The 6,148-nt window shown below is 41.3% G+C and overlaps 1 pseudogene across 1 annotated transcript; it reads right to left on the reverse strand.

Annotated features, from left to right (window-relative positions):
• Nucleotides 1-436: 436 nt before the first annotated feature.
• Nucleotides 437-5,773, reverse strand: LOC308313859 (protein rapunzel-like; annotated as a pseudogene). Its single transcript has 2 exons — nucleotides 5,756-5,773; nucleotides 437-1,076 (listed from the first exon to the last, which is right to left on the reverse strand). The product of its transcript is annotated as a protein rapunzel-like (transcript).
• Nucleotides 5,774-6,148: the final 375 nt, after the last annotated feature.

Here is a 6,148-nt window from a genome sequence, read left to right on the forward strand (position 1 = left end):
GCAACATTAACCCATAATAATTGAATAAATCTGGAAAACATCATTGGTTTGTGATCAGTTTGACTGCTTAATGAACAGTACATCTTCACCTTAAGGTGGCTGGCCCTTGGTCTTTCTCTATCAGAGGCTAAACAAAGCATTGTTTAGGTTAAAACTAAGCAATTCTTATTTGGGCATGTCAGTAACTATTGTAACAAAATATACAACCATATCATTATAGTCTGGCAGGAACCTAATATCTCCCTATTTAAACTTTTTGTTTTTTTTCATGTAAATGTATACGGCCTGTTTTGTCATACAAAACAGTCTTGTGCAAAAGTAGTGAAAAGAGATGATGCATTGTGAGCTTGTAGATCAACAATTTTAGCTATTTTTGAAACATTTTGAAAGAGAAAGTAGTTACAGGTAAGTGTTTTTTAATCAGACATATACTCATTTATCTGCACCTCTGCAGAGCCTCCTCCATCTTATTCTGCACATCCTCCATCTTCGTGGAGCATTCCTCCATCAGCTGGTCTTCATCATCTGCAATGATAGCAGCGTATAGCCCATGCGGGCGATGAGGCCGATGCAGAAGAGGATTTTGAGACGGGTGCAGAGACGCTCCATGTGTCATGCCTCAGGTACACTTCCAGGATTGGTTGGCCGAAGAGTCTATTAGGCGTGCCTACCACACCATCGTAGAGGGAGTGCAGGTTCTGGTCAGCGAGGTTATTGTTGTAGCTCTCCATAAAGTCATTCTTCTTACTGTCCCGGTACTTAGGCTGTGCCTCCAGCATCTCCATGTAATTCCGGAACTGGTTCTGCAGGTTCTGCTCCACAGAACTGTACTGGCCATCCACAGCTTCCCTCTGGATCTGCAACAATGCGTCGCTGTTCTGCCGGGACAGCGTGTCAAGGGCACGGTTGAACGTGCCAAACTGAAGCTTCAGCCTGCGGATGTCTCCATCGTCCACGTGGTTCAGCACCAACCGGATAAGTGAGCCAGCCATACCGAAAATAGGGTTCACCACCATGGCTGCTGCTGTAGAGATGGCGGTACCAGTACCGTTAACAGGCCCTCCTTCAGCCTGGAGCTATCAGCAATGATCTCCTCTGACATCATTATCATTATGCAGTGAAGTCAATATCGAAGTATAATAATTCTTCTTTTGAATTAGGAACAGTAAAGGCCCTAGTATGCTTCCTTGTGGAACGCCACAGCTCACTGATGTGATTGCATCCAGCTCACTGATGTGCTATCAAAACCAATAGCTTTTAGCTTGGTAACCAGTATGGAGTGGTTCACGGTGTCAAAAGCCTTTTGGAGGTCCAGCATGACCATGCCGCAGTATTTGCCAGCATCAACCTCAGGTTTTATGTGGTCGCTCAAATAGAGGAGGCATGTGTCAGTGGAGTGGGATGTTCTGAAACCGGATTGGAACTCGTACATTCATTTATTAGTGGCAAGATACTTTTCAACCTGTTCATAGACTATTTTTTCCATCACTTTCGAGATGGAGCTTAGAATAGAAATAGGGCGGTAGTTGCCGGGGTCTAATTTGCTCCCTTTCTTGTGCAAGGGGGTTACTTTGGCCAGTTTAAAATCTTGGGGGACCTGTCGCTGTTTGATGGAGAGGTTTACTATGTGGGTGATGATTGGAGCTTTGGAAATGGCTGAGTCTCTGAGAAATCTGGAGGGAATATTGTCATGGCCAGTGGTGTTGGAGGGCACTCAGTTTTTTTAAGTACCTCCTCAGTTGTTACCATTGCCATTTTAAAATTATCTTTACAAACACCTAGGTTTTTGTAGAAGGCTTTGATGTGCTCTACACTAAAACGCCCAGTGTGGGAGGGCAGTCTGTTAACCAGCGTTGTTGCAATGTTTGTAAAGAAGATGTTTAAGTAGTTGGCTACATCAAGCTTGTCAGTGATGAGGGTGTCATTCGATTTGATGTTTATGTTTGTAAACCTGGTTTTTAGTTTTTTAATTATTTGTGTAAAGTTTACTGTAAACAAATAGCTAACTTTTAAAATACAAAGTAAATGTAACCGACCCACAGTTCATACTTTTAAAAAAAAAGTATGACTTGTGTAATGTTCATGGTGTTTAATGGGGAGACAGGAAGTCCTTTATCTTGAGACAATTGCACCAGCTGTGGGTAATCTCTTGATTGAATCAAGCTCAGCTGTGGCACGGGTTTAAACCTAAACTTTAACCCTGACGGGAACAGAACAGGGTGCCTGACTGCCTCAGATTCAGTGTTGTTTTCGTCGACTAAAACTAAGATGAAAAATGTTCGTCGACTGCCTTTTTTCACTGACGGAAACAAAATGAAAACTAAGCTATGATGACTAAAACTAAGACTGAATGTATTGACAATTTTGTCAACAAATAAAAACTAGACTAAAATGCTAGGAAGGGACTAGTGCACAAGAGATCCAGTAGCCTATGACTCAGTTTACACTTGCTTGCATGCTGAAAATAGCCGATCACAACGCGTCGCAGTGCTGTGAGCTTGTAGATCGGCTATTTTCAGCAAGTGTAAAATCAGCCATCAAGGCCCCCCAAAACACATTTTAGTCGACTAAAATCTTATGACATTTGGTCGACTAAAACTAGACTAAACACTAAAACATTCCGGGTGACTAAAATGTGACTAAAACTAAATGAAGACGTTTCTAGAGACCATGACTGAAAGTTAAATCAATTTTTTTTGCCAAAAACAACACTGCTCAGATTCAAGGAAATGCATGCAGGAACGAGGTAGCTGCATGGAGATGATGATCGTTGAGTTAACCTCATAACTAAAAATGTGAGGTTCAGTGCTATAATATTGAACACCCTTTACGTCTGTGTGTTGTTACTTGCGCAAGCAGAGCGCGCAAGTAATCATTTCGCTTGGTCTCTTCAAAGTGACAGCCAAGTTTTTTTCAACCACATTACGTCATCACATACGTATACACACACCATGTACTCCCAGTTCTCAACGATGACGTAATTAATATTACTGCCACATGCAGTTAATGCACTTATGTTTTGATAGCTGCATGGGGTTTCCCCACACTGCCTGGCTGTGCCCATATAAGGGCATCTATGTCACTATGCCAGCAAACCAGGCACAGACTTACGGTTGAAAAAACTTGGCTGCACTTTTTGGAACCAAGTAACCACAGTATACTGCTAATCAAATTACAACTACATACTCTGTATGTAGTTGTAATGTGATTTGTAATTTGTAATTTTGGGACCAGACTACACAGATGACCATATCTCTTACGTCATCACTCAGAGCTAGTCATACATATACACACCATGTACTCTGGTCCCAGCTCTCAACGATGACGTAATGTGGTATCTGGTGAGTACATGGTGTGTATTTCTGCTACGACAGTACGATATGCATTGTGGCCCCTCTGGCGTGAGTGTCACATATTACTCTGATCATGATTTAGTATTAATATCACTATAGTACAAAATGAAATACATTTAAAACAATTGACAATTTACAATAAGTAATAAAATAATTATACTGTATAATATATTTTAATTCAGTTTCTATACCTTTTTTTTCATCACATATCAATGATTCATTTTTCTGTAATAAAGTAGTTAGGTAGCAAAAAGTTACACGTAATGATTATACATTTCAAACGTTCCTTCACAGAGATACTGAGATGTGATAGTTTCCAGCGGTCGAAAGTACTTGCGCGCTCTGCTTGCGCACTAGTAGGCCATTTATGGCCTACTAGTATGCACGTATGCACGTAGCAAGTATGCACTCGGCAGAGTGCAGTTCTAGTTTCTAAAATGTTGAACCAATGGAAAGCAGTAAAAAAACCCGCATTGGACAAAACCTCTTAACTCCATTGGACCCTCAAACTATCTACTAAAACAGCTAACTCCACCACCTCTCTCCTTCCCGTGCAAGTAATTGACAATATCTAAAGTCACAACACCAACTTTGATGAGGCTGTATTGCATCGTTTAAAAAAAATCTACGGTTTTATTTATTTCCTTCACAGTATTGTTCCAGGCTAAATACTGCAGATCACGTCACTTTTGTTGATATAAAGTTCATTGGCTGGAGATGATTCATGTCCGCAATGTCAGATGACAAGACCAGGGTTGGCGGTCTGTCATTAGTCCAACGCATTGATGATGAAAATGGCGTAGCGACGTAGAGTTCATCTTCCTTGGTTCAGTCATGGATGGCCATAGGCTGGGAAAGCACAGAGGCTGGCGTTGCCATGGGCAACCTGTAGATAACTTCTTTCCCTGCACTAAGTTACTAGGCCATGGTCAAACTAGACTGATAACACAGCAGCTGCATGTTGAATTAAAAAAACAGTGCCTACAGTATCCTAACTTAATGACTGAGAAGATACAGTATGGAGACTGAACAAGATATTCAATTTGGACAGATGAAAACATATTTTGGCCATAAACATGGATGACATGACATTAATGATGATACGAGGAACAACGCTGTGTAAACAGGCAGTAGGCTAAGAGTAAAATGATGATATGAAGACTGAATAGTAAGGTGACAATATGAATGACAAGGCCTGGACCAAAGTTCAGGTGGATATATGGGACATTGACCACTGGGCATTAGTTTGTAAACAGATAAGACGTAATTATCTAACAACACATGCCTAAAATTGCTCTTATTTGCGCCACCCTCGTTGAAAACAATGTATTTCAAACTCCAGCTTGTCCCTCTCCAGGCTGCACGAACAGTGCTCGGTTTCTTCCCCCTCAATGTCGTAACTCTTCTATTAGATGGCTCTGGTAATGATGTAAGGATAACCTTATATAGCCTATACATTACAACTTTGAAATAGCAGCAATCTTTTCAAGTGTATATATTTAAGCCTCTTGCACAATATGTCTATGGAGATCAATATGATTAATAGACGTTAAGGTGTTTTTGTTTTCAACAAACTATATGTTTCACAGGTTTAAGGGCTTAAAACCCTTAATATAAAGGGATATTTCACTTTAAAATAATGTTTGGGGTCATTTTAACGTCAGGCCCAGGGGTGGTTCTCATCCATTCCCCTTCTTTTTGAGTGGTGCAACCACTCCAAGGAACAGCAATGTCCGTGTTCACCTATGTGTTGGTTCATGAGCACCAGTATGACTATTGTTTTTTCAACCTCTCTATATTGGACCTCTTGTCCACTAGTCCCTTCCTAACATTTTAGTCTAGTTTTTATTTGTTGTCCTTATCCTACCTCTTGAAAATACTAATGCACAATGACCATGCATCGTTTTATAGGTTCATCTTCGTGTAGACCAGTGGTTCCCAAAGTGGGGTCCGGGTCCTTGGTATAATGTCTTCAAATGGTGGTCCGCGGGCTAATGAGTGTCAATTTGGGGGTCCTCGACATGAAAAGGTTTGAGAACCACTGATTTAATAAATATAGGCCTATTTTAAAAAAAAACTCTTTTAACGGTGCCAGAGATTAGCTGGTAACAGAAGGACGGACTGACACACACAGACAGACAGAGTGCAAAACATACTCTCTGGTGGAGACAATAACAAAGCAATCAGTTGTTGCAGCTTGACTCATCTACAGCTCACCACCTGATGGCAGCAGAGTATGAAGCTCAACCAGCTCAACACACACATGGTTGAGGTTGATTTGCACACCTGTTCACAGCAGACAACAATGTTGCTTAGAGACCGAGCTTGTTTTGATTCTCAGCTGCAGCAAACAGTACTGATGAGGTCTGTGAGAGACGTCACGCCCTGGATGCCCAACCCACGTCCTGACTCCTGGCCATGACGCAGGCTGCAGTGCGCAGAGAATAGAAGGCAAGAATGGCCCTTAATTCATTAGCCCTCCTAAGTCCCTTAGGCCTCATTCACACCAAACACCAATCAAGCAAATGTTTGGTCGTTTTTTTGGGCCACCACAATGCTTTTCCAATGGGAGTCACATGGTTTAACCAAACATTTTTGTTTGATGAGGGGGGAGGGGCAGAACACCACCAGCAATCAGCAATCAAACACAAATGTTTGATCAAACCATGTGACTCATTGGAAAAGCATTGTTTTAGCCCCCCCCAAAAAAAAAAAAAAAAAAAGACCAAACATTTGTTTGATACGTGTGAATGAGGCCTTAGGTGCTGTAATTCTGCAAACTGTTAATAAATACT

The sequence above is a fragment of the Protomyctophum bolini genome (assembly GCF_963924005.1).
Source record: "Protomyctophum bolini genome assembly, chromosome: 4".
In the NCBI taxonomy this organism is placed as follows: domain Eukaryota; kingdom Metazoa; phylum Chordata; class Actinopteri; order Myctophiformes; family Myctophidae; genus Protomyctophum; species Protomyctophum bolini.